The sequence below is a fragment of the Podarcis bocagei genome (genome assembly GCF_964188305.1).
Source record: "Podarcis bocagei genome assembly, chromosome: 3".
NCBI classification, from domain to species: Eukaryota; Metazoa; Chordata; class Lepidosauria; order Squamata; family Lacertidae; genus Podarcis; species Podarcis bocagei.
This window is the reverse complement of record NC_138127.1, coordinates 54,761,829-54,775,637: the sequence shown is the minus strand read 5'-3', so window position 1 is coordinate 54,775,637 and position 13,809 is coordinate 54,761,829. Positions and strand designations below refer to the sequence as shown.

The window sequence follows — 13,809 nt, the reverse complement described above, 5'->3', positions numbered from 1 at the left end:
GTGTAAAAAAGAGCTGTGTCTTTTGTTCTTCTCTCTCTCTCTCCCCCCCCACCGCCCTGTATATCAAGATTTAAAAACCCACCTCCCGTTTATGCCACGTTAATTGCAATGCAAAAGGAGACCTTCCACTAAAACTTGCCTAGGCTGTGCTACATTTTAATGAATGCAAGCCTGCCTTTTGATCTCTCCGAGTCAGTTGTGCCGGAAGGTTAGTTGCATATCCTGGCTGGGCTGAAATTCGATCAGCAGAGGGGGAAAAGAAAAAGAAAAGCGCTTTAACGGGAATCAATAGAGGATCATAGGGTCTGGGAAGGAAATACGTGTTGACTAGGAAATTTATGCGAGGGTTGTTATACATGCATATATATTACACACGCACCCATATGTACATGACTTGTGGTTTGTTTTTTTTAATTAGCCCCAACGATAAATACGCCCAGAGACAATGAAAGAGAAAGGCGGGGGTGGGGAATCCAGCTTGGCTGTGCTTCGTTGTGTTTTAGCTCCAGATCGAGGAGTTCGTGCACCGCTTCCAAGCACAGAGCATACATTTAAAGCGGCATGCTCCGAAAAAGATCGCGGATATTGCAAACGGGTCGCAATAAATTAAATCTGTTTACTCTTGCGAGTGACTTTGGCTCGCCCCGCCCTCTTCCGTCCGTGGTGTCGTCGTAAGAGAAATTCCTCTGAGTTTGCACTCCTTTTAAGTTTTTACTCTCCGGAAAGGGGCTTGGGCAAGAGCTGCGGGTGAGGCTAAAGGAAATTCTTCACTTTGAGAAGAAAAGATGATTTTCATGGCACATTTTTGAAATCGCTTAGATGCCCCTCCCGTATTTAAAAAACAAATAGGCACTGCTCAGCTTCTACACAAACAAGAGACTTGATTAGCATAAAAATAAGCCTCCTTTCCCTTTTTGAATTCGTCTAAACGCACATTACTGCGCCCGTGCGTTCGGATTACAGTGTGAAGGAGATTGTCTTAAAAGTTTGAGAGGTCAGCAGTAAGATCGGGAGTCACAGGGATAGGGAATGGTTATTTCATTCTGTTAATTCAACACAAACACGCTCCCAATAAATAAATTAGGACCTTCAGAATTAAAAGTGTCAACTGGTAAAATAAAGCATTATGAGGAAGAATCAGATTAAACAACATTTACCATATTTTTCGCTCCATAACACGCACCCGACCATAACACGCACGTAGTTTTTAGAGGAGGAAAATCCGTAGGCATGCCACCCGTAGGCATTCCCTCCATAACACGCACAGACATTTCCCCTTACTTTCTAGGAGGACAAAAGTGAGTGTTATGGTGCGAAAAATACGGTACACTGTAAATTTTACACAGTCAATAAAATAAAACCAATAGCAGGGACAAGTTAAATTCACAGTGCATTATTAATTTTAATCTTATTTTTTAGTTACTCTGGACTCTTTCTCAGTGCTGGATATTATTAAGATTTTGTATGGAAAAAGACATGCAACAAGATACATATTTACTCAGAAGCAAGCTCCACTGAGGTCTTTATTCACAATTAAATGCATATAACTGCAGTGTTAGGTTGTAATCCTAACCCCATTTACCTGGGAGTAGGCCCCTTTGAATTCAGTAAGACTTACTTTTGAGTAGACATGGTTAGGATTGCACGTTGCCATTGTTATTGTTTTAAATTACACAGATCTTCTGGGGCAAAAACAAAACCCAGTAGAGACTCTGATTGGTCCTCACAGGTCCCTAATAAGTAAACAGTGAGAGGTTAGGACAGGGGTCTGCAACCTTTAAGACAAAAAGAGCCACTTGGACCCATTTCCGAAGAAAAAAAAACTGGGAGCCGCAAAACTCGTCATTATAAAAATAAGTTTTTTGTCACTGTTTTAATTATTTCTTTGTTTGACCCCTCAGAATTACTCCTCCTCATAAAAATAAACGTTAAATTAACAAGTTACCTTTGTGTGTGTGTGTGTGTTCTTCACTCCCCTTCAAAACAGTGACCAGCGTACATGCCCCCTTTCAATGCAGTGACCAGCGTACATGCCCCTTACCATGTAGTGGGCGGGCGGGAAGGTGACGTCGGGACGGTGCGTGACTAACGCACGCACTGCCCCCATGCGACGTCACAGTCAGTACAGCGCCCGCCACAGTGGGGAGGGTCGGGGTGCACAATGCGCCTCCTCCCCTCGCTAGTATCCGCCCCGGAGCCGCGGCAAAGGTGTAAAAGAACCACATGCGGCTCCGGAGCCGCGGGTTGCAGACCCCTGGGTTAGGAAAACCATTGTGACTTACCTTAGCCAAAGTTGTTGATTAATTTTAAAATGAAGTCCAAGCACTGGTACAAAGTCAATAGGAGACAAACTGGATGGTGTTAACTGTTGGTTGAGAGGGGTGATTTTCTTATCCTAGTTCTCTGAGTAGTGGAAGGTCAGAGGGCCTCTCCAGATACCTATTAATTCATCCTTCACCCTATTCTCTTGTACAATGTTGACCTGGTGGTTAGACAGTGCATAGTCTTTACTGAGCATTTGTTCTGATTTATTTCCAGATCGGGAATATGATAATGATCATCATCCTGATTTGTGGCTTGTATATGCATTTTCCCATTAATCATTTGTTTGTCCCACATTTTTCAATGCAGTTCCCTGTCACTTTCCAAACTGCAAAAATCAAGGTTCTTTTTTAAAAAGTGGATTTGTTGTACTGGGGTGACAGAACGCTTTAATCCACTTTAATTTCACACAGCTAAAGATCCAGTATGTGCTTGAATCTCTCATGCAAAAGTCTGGAGACACCCTGAGTGACTTTAAAAAAACAAAACAAAAAACCCCCCCACACACCTCCAATTCAGGAACATCCAGAGAAACAACCTGTGTGACTTGAAAGCCTGCATACTGTATTGTGAACCCTAGTTGGCCCTAACCAAGTTTTGCTACTGTAAATTTTGTAATCATAGGCCAGTACAGCTACTTGATTCTGATGTCCTTTGGAAACAACTAAATCTAGAAGTTTAAGGATGGAATCAATATCAAACCCAATTTAGAAACATCTATTTTTTGTCTTAAAAGTTTTGAAAATCATGCTAAAGTATAGTTCAGTGTAATCTGAAAGCCAGCATGGATTCATCCTTTTAAATGCATTGTTCTACTATCCCTACGGAGAGAAGATATTGGGGCTTAGGATGTGTCTGTGCTGCAGGCACAAAAGTTCAGAATGAAGACAAAGGTTACTATGGGGGGGGAGTATATTTGTTCAGATGTTAAAGAGTTAATTTTGCTTTACAGATTCAGATTTTCTGCAGTAAACTTCTGAAATGATGCACATTAGACACTGAAATTATAAAACAAAGGCAATTTCTTGCCTGTTCTTGAGCACTTGCATACGTGATTGTAAGTTTGTGTGTTGTTTTACTCTGACTTATTTTTATGTCTTTTCTTTTCCCCTTTTCTTTCCTTTCTTATTTACTTTAACTCACTGTAATAGTCTCAATAAAATATAATAATAATAATATGCTGATGCTGATGTTTGTGCTAGTTTTATATGTTTTTGTTTTGTATTTGTTTCTCATGATTGCAGACATTTAACCCTGCTGCTGGTCCCTGGTGTCAGTGTATTCTGTATTTTTCATCACCACCGTCCCTTTCAGTTGGCTCCTTTATTCATATAGCTGATGTGATGCGTTAAGAGGGGAGAGAATCTGAATCTGCCAGCATGTGAATTCACCAGAAACAGTGAATGAAGTACATGTTTAATCCTAGGTGATGACCTTTATTAATTCTCTATTACTAGGCCCTGTTGTGAAGCGGGGTGGGGGTTATACTAACATTCCCAGTGTTTTGCTACAAGTAGTAATTTTTGTTTTGGGAAACCTGTCTCTTAGATCAAAATTCACTACTTGGCTTTATTGCCAGGGGTGGGGAGGAGGTAGCAGGGCCCAAGCCACATTTCATTCAAAGGCCCCTGATACCTAGTAGGGGCTGATGTCATCGCTTTCTGCAAACACTAGAGGCCTCTGTGTAGTAACTGCTGCCGTTTGTGTGCGTTGGTGTAGCTGCTGTGGGGGAATCGGTAGCCCTGTCTTCATCCTTGGGGGGATGTGGGTGACCCACATGTGCAGACCAGAGCCAACTCATGCCTGCACATAGGCCTGTAGATGGCAGCGCAGGCTGACTCTGCCATTGGCAGAGTGCCTGGAAGTCTCTTGAGCCAGGATCAGGTTGCAGAGGAGAGCAGGTTTGCAAGTTTGCTGATTCAAGCAAACGAGCCAGGTATTTTGGGACACTTGTGATTTCCTAGAACCAGGTTTCAGAGATGAAATCTTATTTGCGGGAAACAAACAGCAAATATATAAAAGGCGGCACAAGAAAGAGGAGGAAAACATAGAAAAGGGTAACAAAACAAATGGAGCAGGGGGCAAGCGTGTGGAGAAAACCTAGCGTATATTTTTGGTCTACCAAGCAACCTTTTCACCCCCAGGAGTCACACATGGCAATCTGGGGTTGCCATTTTCACACCCATGTTTACACTCACTGACCATCTCTCAGATACGTTCTTTCTCTTGCACACACAATTGAAGTAAGGAGGAAGGTGCACAGGGAGAGGAATCTGAAAGGCTTTATTTTCCCCATCATCATCATCATCACACTCTCCCCACCAGGCTGTTTGGCAGGCTGGGAAGGAATCTGATTTACACAAGAAAGGAAGGTACATATTAATGATAGTCCCCACGCACATTCCTCTTCATCACAATTGCACTGCCCCCCTCCCCCGCCAATTGATAGCCTGGGGAATGGGGCAGTTGTTAGCAGGGAGAGGCTTCACCACTTGTGCCAGGTCACAGGCCAAATCCAACTTCTGTGTTGCCCACGTATGTCCTTGGCCCCATGACAGGGGTAATGAATAGACATAAAGAGGGGGGAAATCACAACACATTTTATATTGGACACAAACATTTATGTTTCACACTCCTGGCATTTGTAAAGGCTGGTCTTTGCATGAGTCAAGGTTTGTTCCGTAGCACTGAAGTATCTGAGGAGCTCAGGAGGTATGATGGCCTCTGACGTTTGATGGTATCTGGGCAAGATTACTTGAGTGTGGCTGACAGACGTTAGCTTATGCAGAGGTTCCATTAATTTCAAAGCATTTACAGCTTTTCTGAGGCTCGCAGCATCAATATCTCTTGTCCAGATGTTGCAATGCATCGCTGCAGAAGAGCATCATATTCTGTGGGGCTGAGGGCTTAACACCCTAAACACACATGGCTGAAGAAAGAACCCGATGGCAAGTTTTCACAGAAAACGTTTTTACTTTTATTGATTCATGTCTCAACTTCCATTAATCCTTTGTAGCTCAAGGAACTGTATACATTCATTCAGCTGACAATTTTGAAAATGCCAGCCTTCTAAAGGTTAATTACGTTTTTACATATTTGTTTGGTGCATCGTTTATTTTACAAAGCAGAACTATTGTAAGTGTCTCTTTTATATAAACCCTGTGTCAAAATATTTCAATGGGTTTTGCATATGAAGGAAATACTACCTGTACATATTACAGGTAAAGAGAACTCTGTGGTAATCAGTGGATTATGGAGTGTGAATGCGGTGTTCGTAGATCCCCTCGCTGTTCCAAAATAAAGCAGATCAGCATCTCTCTGGTCCTCCAGTGACCTCCCCATTGAATCATAGAAGGAATTCCACATTATCTGCTGTGAATGCTGGCCTTTCCCAGAGGCTGGTTATATTCATGCGTGTAGAGCTTTTGATTAGATCTGCTGTTTTGCCTATGGCAGTCTCTGCAAAACACCATTTCTCTATACATCATTTGAGCATTAGGTGTGATAAGATTGCCACTCTTTATTATATAGTATAAAACAGGGGCTCTCTTCTAAATAATCTTTTCTCCTGTCTCTCCTCTGCTCTTGTCCTACAGGGAGGTGAAAAAGAAAAGAAAAAATGAAGGTGGTGAAGGGGGAAAACCTTTCACCTCCTTAGATGCAACAAGGAACTATTTTCATTTACAAAAGCCAAAGCATGCTACATCTCACATTGTTCTAGGTGGAAGAGAAAGATGATAAAACAATGTTATTTATATTTATTTATTACATTTACAAAGCACCTTTTGCTCTAAGGAGCTCAAGGAGGCATACATGAATCTTCCTCCTAATTTCATCCTGAGGTAAGTTTGGCTGAGAGAGGGTGACTGGTCTGAGGCCACCCAGTGAGCTTCATAGCTGAGTGGGAATTCAAACCCTGATCTCCCGGATCTTAGTCGAACACTCTAACCATTACTTTACTTCACCTACATGAAAATTGAAACATTTTTGATCCCAGAGGATGGTCTACGGCAGGCTTCCTCAACCTTGGCCCTCTAGATGTTTTGAGACTACATTTCCCATCATCCCTGAACACTGGTCTTGCTAGCTAGGGATCATGGGAGTTGTAGGCCAAAAAACATCTGGAGGGCCGAGTTTGAGGAAGCCCGGTCTAAGGGCTTGGGCACTCTGGCTAGATAGAGACCCCTAGTGGGGCACCTTTTGGCCATAGTGAGCCTTTGGAGGAAAGGTGAGCTAGGAGAGTAATGAACATATGAAGCTGCAATTGTATTGGGCCTGGCTGCATCCCTTCCCTTCCTTAAACTCCAGCTGTCTTTCACAAACTGTTTGGCGGTGTGCCAAGGAGTTGATGATGAAAGGCTGCTGCCCTTGCATCTATTATTGAGCCCCAAATGAGGCACCTGGGCTGGTGTTTATTTGGATGGTTCAGATCAGTTATTTGGTATGGCAGTAGTGAAAGAGGAGAGACAGGATATATTCTTGGGAAGCAACAAAAATTGACCTGGTTGGCTTCTTTCATCCAGCAGGATAGGGATTGGCTCAGTTAGTGATGAAAACTTGCTTCCGTTTGTATTTAAAAGAAAAATTACCTGATTCACAGTTTGTGAAATAATATGTGAACCAAAACACAGCCATCCTTTGCAACCCACACTTTTGCAGATAACCCATCCAGCCAAGTGATGTGTGCAAAAATACTAGGGTTAAATGTGCATATATTAGTAAAAATAACATAAAAATACATATGGGGGAATTGCTTTGCAAAAATGTGTGTATTGGACAAAATTTCATTTTGTATTGGACAAAATGTGAACTATGGGAACAGTAGCTCTAGGAGGGACCCTTAATAAGCTACATTTCCCAGGATCATTTAGGGGAGGCCACGACTGTTGAAAGTGGAATCATAGTTATTTAATGGTATGGTGTGAACATGGCCAAACATTTGGTGCTACATAAGCAGGGCTGGCTTTCCCATAAGGCAAGGTGAGGTGAGCACTTTGGGCAACAGCATCCACAGAGACAGCAGATCCCAATGTAGATCTTTACTCTCCTCTTGTACCTGATGTAGATCTTCACTCATCCATTTTTCCCTGGCAGGGAGGGGACTGCCATTTTGTGGTCTGCCCTGGATGCCAGAATGTCTTGGGCTAGCTGTATACACAAGCCTTTGTCAACCCAGTGCCCTCCAGGTGCTTTGGACATCTGTACTAGCTGGGGCTGATGGGAGTCGTAATAATAATAATAATAATAATTAATAATAATAATAATAATAATAATAATAATAATAATAATAATAATATACTGCCCTGTACCCGGAAGTCTCAGGGCAGCTCATAGAATAAAATCAAACTATACAACTATAAATACATAATCAAAATGAAAACAACCCAATAATCCCCCCACCCCCCCAAAAAAATATGGAGGTCACTGGGTTGTTGAAGGCTGCATTACATGGATTTACAGAGTTGAATCTGGTTGTGTCCTGCTTCCTGAAGAGCTTTTGATCCACTGGATGTGCCCACTAATGGAAGGAGGAGGTGGGGCAATTTCTGCTGGTTTGCCCCCCTCCTCCTGCAGGTAGTTGTATCACCTTCAGCACTGTTCTGGAAGGCCTTCCAATGCTCTGGAGTAGATGTGGTGGCGCGAGGATGGAATCAGCCAAAAACCTTAACACTCTTCTTCCATGAAGTTGAGGGCATGTTCTTTCATATGTGGTGAACCTGTAAAAGGGTAAATGAATATTGGGAAATAATTCATAATGAATTGAAAAAAAAAGTTTAAAAGTACTTTCCCAAAAAAACCCAGAGTCCTTTTTGTTGGGAATAATTCAGGCAGAAATTCCCAGGTGTCAGAAATGGTTATTTATGTATGCCACTACTGTGGCCCGTGTTTCGTTAGCCCCCAAATGGAAAATGAGCGATGTCCCACCTAAAGAAGAATGGCAACTTAAACTGATGGAATATGCACAGCTTGTGGACCTAAAATATAGAATAAGGGAACAAGAAGAACATATGTTTAAAGAAGATTGGAAAATGTTTATTGAATATATGGGGGGAAATTGTGTATACTTGAAAACGCTGACAGCATTAAGATAAATTCAACAGTGTAAATAAGTTTTGATGGAAGTAATAATGAAATACTGAATGGTTTAGTTTATGTAAAATATGCAGGGATTTATGTTACGGAAAATGAACCATGGAAAGAGAAGAAGAGAAGTCATTGATATTTTAAGGTTGTTTAAATGAATACTCTAAATTGTAAATCAGAAAATTTTAATATATATGCATATACACACTCTTCTCCTTCCACAGGAAACTCTTTAAAGAATATGGCCTCCACGTTCCTTTAATCATAGAATTGTAGAGTTGGAATGGAACCACAGGGCTCATTGTCCAACCCCCTGCAATGTCGGAATGTTTTGCCCAAAGTGGGGCTCAGAGCCACGACCCTGAGATTAAGAGTTTCATAGCATTCATTCTGCAAACTCTTAAGCCAGACATCCATCCATTGAACCTCTTTATCTTAGCATTGCATCTCTCTGGGCACAAGGTGTTAGATTAGGTAATTGGCCTTGGAGAGAGCTTATCAAAAGCTACACCCCCACTAATCTGAAAGCAAGACACAAAACATAACTTTTATTTTATTTCTTACAAATGAAGGCCCATCTATCCTTGGCTATGTCAGCAGGGATAGCCAGTTTTTTCCAGCATTGGTTGTTGACTTCCCCTGACACCATATCACAACCCATTAGTGCTAGAATCTGACAAGTCCCGCTGCAACAGCAAAATGGCAAGTTCTTTAAAAAAATGTAGTACAAGGGGACAGACAAAAACAGCGTTGGTGTAAAAAGTTGTTGTTTTAAAAAAACCTAACTCCCTTAATTCTTGATGCTTAAAAAAAAAAGAACGCTTATATTTTTTCTTTTAACCCTAATATGAAGTGGTGTGTGTACTTAATGTATTGCTGTTCTTGTTTAGAATTTATGTTTTAGCCAAGGGATTGTATTGACATGGTATATTAAGAGGATCCCTTTAGATGGTTTCGGGAAATATTTTGCTGATGCTGTTACATTGTACGTTTTATTTTCATGTGCTTCAGATAAATTAGCGGCTTTGCAGTGGAGTTCCAGATGTCTCAAAAGGAATATCTTTGCTGTTTGTTAACTGAGGTAGATGGTGTGTTGTTTTTTTAATACTGTGAAGTTATATAGTGACTGTCTGTATTGTGGAAGTTACAATAATGGGAACAGCAAGCGTTCCTAGTGATTGTACAGATGATTGCCCAGGGGAAGATGATGACAGCCTCCATAGTTCCAGTAGGCCTTGTACATGCAGAGATACAGGGCCTGAGCAAGGGCAGGCAACTTGTCAAAATCGTAGAGCCAAGGTCCCTGCTTGATATTACTCTAAGGGCTGCATGCATGCTTTGCTGTATGAAAGCCCAAGGGATGCTGAAAGCAAACAAATGGAGCCTATTAGCAAGCCACTGACTGTTGTTAGCGGCAAATGGTTAAGGGGCAGCAGCAGGAATAACAGCGGCAAGGAGACAGAACCCAGCGCAACGCAAAGGGAACTCTGACATGAAGGCACCGGGCCTTTATTTCTAAATCAAGGGGTGAAAAGGCCCAAGCTTGCATGGGATTGTATTGACTGGCGTGACCCTCCTTACCCCTACATGTGTAGGTGAAACAAAAGCGCCCTGCACACGCTTAATGGCACACTCTTGCTTTGTACTACTTCACATGCTGATATGGTCTGTGGCCTAAGTCAGCAAATCCCATCCAGCAGTTACATCTTCACATGTTCCAAGCCTGATTCCTAACACCAAAACAACTAAAATGAGATGAGAGGTGAAGCTTTGACTGGAGCATAAAATGGACCCAAATATTAATGTAATGTACCTACTCAAATAAAGTTAAATTGTGAAATGTTTTATTTTCAGTGGGGTTGTGTGTGTCTCTCTCTCTCTCTGTGTGTGTGTTTCACGAAGGTAGATGAAAAGTCATATTCGCTGGCTGAGAGATTTACAAAGCTACAGTGTGATGATTCTGGCAACTGAAAAACAAAGAAGTTTTTTAAAAACCCATGTGAAAACATGGGATGATCCTGGCCTGCTGGAGAAGGCTGTTGTTGTTGTTTAGTCGTTTAGTCATGTCCGACTCTTCGTGACCCCATGGACCAGAGCACGCCAGGCACTCCTGTCCTCCACTGCCTCCCGCAGTTTGATCAAACTCATGCTGGTAGCTTCAAGAACACCATCCAACCATCTCATTCTCTGTCGTCCCCTTCTCCTTGTGCCCTCCATCTTTCCCAACATCAGGGTCTTTTCCAGGGAGTCTTCTCTTCTCTTCTCATGAGGTGGCCAAAGTATTGGAGCCTCAGCTTCACAATCTGTCCTTCCAGTGAGCGCTCAGGGCTGATTTCCTTCAGAATGGAGAGGTTTGATCTCCTTGCAGTCCATGGGACTCTCAAGAGTCTCCTCCAGCACCATAATTCAAAAGCATCAATTCTCCGGCGATCAGCCTTCTTTATGGTCCAGCTCTCACTTCCATACATCACTACTGGGAAAACCATGGCTTTTACTATACGGACCTTTGTTGGCAAGGTGATGTCTCTGCTTTTTAAGATGTTGTCTAGGTTTGCCATCGCCTTTCTCCCAAGGAGCAGGCGTCTTTTAATTTCGTGACTGCTGTCACCATCTGCACTGATCATGGAGCCCAAGAAAGTAAAATCTCTCACTGCCTCCATTTCTTCCCCTTCTATTTGCCAGGAGGTGATGGGCCCAGTGGCCATGATCTTCGTTTTTTTGATGTTGAGCTTCAGACCATATTTTGCGCTCTCCTCTTTCACCCTCATTAAAAGGTTCTTTAATTCCTCTTCACTTTCTGCCATCAAGGTTGTGTCATCTGCATATCTGAGGTTGTTGATATTTCTTCTGGCAATCTTAATTCCGGCTTGGGATTCATCCAGCCCAGCCTTTCGCATGATGAATTCTGCATATAAGTTAAATAAGCAGGGAGACAATATACAGCCTTGCCGTACTCCTTTCCCAATTTTGAACCAATCAGTTGTTCCATATCCAGTTCTAACTGTAGCTTCTTGTCCCACATAGAGATTTCTCAGGAGACAGATGAGGTGATCAGGCACTCCCATTTCTTTAAGAGCTTGCCATAGTTTGCTGTGGTCAACACAGTCAAAGGCTTTTGCATAGTCAATGAAGCAGAAGTAGATGTCTTTCTGGAACTCTCTAGCTTTCTCCATAATCCAGCGCATGTTTGCAATTTGGTCTCTGGTTCCTCTGCCTCTTCTAAATCCAGCTTGCACTTCTGGGAGTTCTCGGTCCACATACTGCTTGAGCCTTCCTTGTAGAATTTTAAGCATAACCTTGCTAGCATGTGAAATGAGTGAAATTGTGCGGTAGTTGGAGCATTCTTTGGCACTGCCTTTCTTTGGGATTGGGATGTAGACTGATCTTCTCCAATCCTCTGGCCACTGCTGAGTTTTCCAAACTTGCTGGCATATTGAGTGTAGCACCTTAACAGCATCATCTTTTAAAATTTTAAACAGTTCAGCTGGAATACCATCACTTCCACTGGCCTTGTTATTAGCAGTGCTTTCTAAGGCCCATTTGACTTCACTCTCCAGGATGTCTGGCTCAAGGTCAGCAACCACACTACCTGGGGTGTACGAGACATCCATATCTTTCTGGTATAATTCCTCTGTGTATTCTTGCCACCTCTTCTTGATGTCTTCTGCTTCAGTTAGGTCTTTACCACTTTTGTCCTTTATTATGGTAATCTTTGTACGAAATGTTCCTTTCATATTTCCGATTTTCTTGAACAGATCTCTGGTTCTTCCCATTCTGTTGCTTTCCTCTATTTCTTTGCATTGCTCGTTTAAGAAGGCCTTCTTGTCTCTCCTTGCTATTCTTTGGAAATCTGCATTCAATTTCCTGTATCTTTCACTATCTCCCTCGCATTTTGCTTGCCTTCTCTCCCCCGCTATTTGTAAGGCCTTGTTGGACAGCCACTTTGCTTTCTTGCATTTCTTTTTCATTGGGATGGTTTTAGTTGCTGCCTCCTGTATAATGTTGCGAGCCTCCACCCATAGTTCTTCAGGCACTCTGTCCAGCAAATCTAAATCCTTAAACCTGTTCCTCACTTCCACTGTGTATTCATAAGGGATTTGGTTTAGATTGTATCTTACCTGTCCAGTGGTTTTTCCTACTTTCTTCAGTTTAAGCTTGAATTTTGCTATAAGAAGCTGATGATCTGAGCCACAGTCAGCTCCAGGTCTTGTTTTTGCTGACTGTATAGAGCTTCTCCATCTTTGGCTGCAGAGAATATAATCAATCTGATTTCGATGTTGCCCATCTGGGGATGTCCATGTGTAGAGCCGTCTCTTGTGTTGTTGGAAAAGCGTGTTTGTGATGACCAGCTTGTTCTCTTGACAGAACTCTATTAGCCTTTGCCCTGCTTCGTTTTGATCTCCAAGGCCAAACTTGCCAGTTGTTCCTTTTATCTCTTGATTCCCTACTTTAGCATTCCAATCCCCTATAATGAGCAGAACATCCTTCTTTGGTGTCACTTCTATAAGGTCTTGTAAGTCTTCATAGAATTGGTCAATTTCAGTTTCTTCAGCACCAGTAGTTGGTGCATAAACTTGGATTACTGTGATGTTAAAAGGTCTGCCTTGGATTCGTATCGAGATCATTCTATCATTTTTGAGACTGCATCCCAGTACAGCTTTCGCCACTCTTTTGTTGACTATGAGGGCCACTCCATTTCTTTTACGGGTTTCTTGCCCACAGTAGTAGATATGATAGTCATCCGAACTGAATTCGCCCATTCCCGTCCATTTTAGCTCACTGATGCCCAGGATGTCAATATTTATTCTTGCCATCTCATTTTTGACCACATCCAACTTACCCAGGTTCATGGTTCTTACATTCCAGGTTCCTATGCAATATTTTTCTTTACAGCATTGGACTTTCCTTTCGCTTCCAGGCATATCTGCAACTGAGCGTCCTTTCGGCTTTGGCCCAGCCGCTTCATCAGCTCTGGATCTACTTGTACTTGTCCTCCGCTCTTCCCCAGTAGCATGTTGGACACCTTCCGACCTGAGGGGCTCATCTTCCAGCGTCATAACTTTTATATGCCTGTTGTCTTTGTCCATGGAGTTTTCTTGGCAGAGATACTGGAGTGGCTTGCCGGTTCCTACTCCAGGTGGATCACGTTTGGTCAAAACTCTCTACTATGACCTGTTCATCTTGGGTGCCCTGCTTGGCATAGTTCATAGCTTCTCTGAGTTCTTCAAGCCCCTTCGCCACGGCAAGGCAGTGATCCATGAAGGGGAAGAAGGCTACTGCCATTTTAAAAAACGTCAGACTCCACTGTGGGAGCCCACCCAACTTCCTAAACATTCTTTGTCTTGAATCCTACAGAATACTTGTGTGAGTGGAATAAACTTCTGCTTGTGCACCTCATGTACC

At 42.5% G+C, this 13,809-nt stretch overlaps 1 long non-coding RNA gene across 3 annotated transcripts; it reads left to right on the top strand.

Moving 5' to 3' along the window:
• Positions 1-118: 118 nt before the first annotated feature.
• Positions 119-7,551, top strand: LOC308583723. Of its 3 annotated transcripts, none has more exons than XR_014006375.1 (3): positions 119-208; positions 3,567-3,748; positions 5,919-7,551. It is a non-coding gene; the product is annotated as an uncharacterized lncRNA (long non-coding RNA). The 3 variants fall into 3 exon arrangements; XR_014006376.1 differs by lacking the exon at positions 119-208 and adding an exon at positions 221-747; XR_014006377.1 differs by lacking the exon at positions 119-208 and adding an exon at positions 3,229-3,379.
• The last annotated feature ends 6,258 nt before the right edge of the window (positions 7,552-13,809 follow it).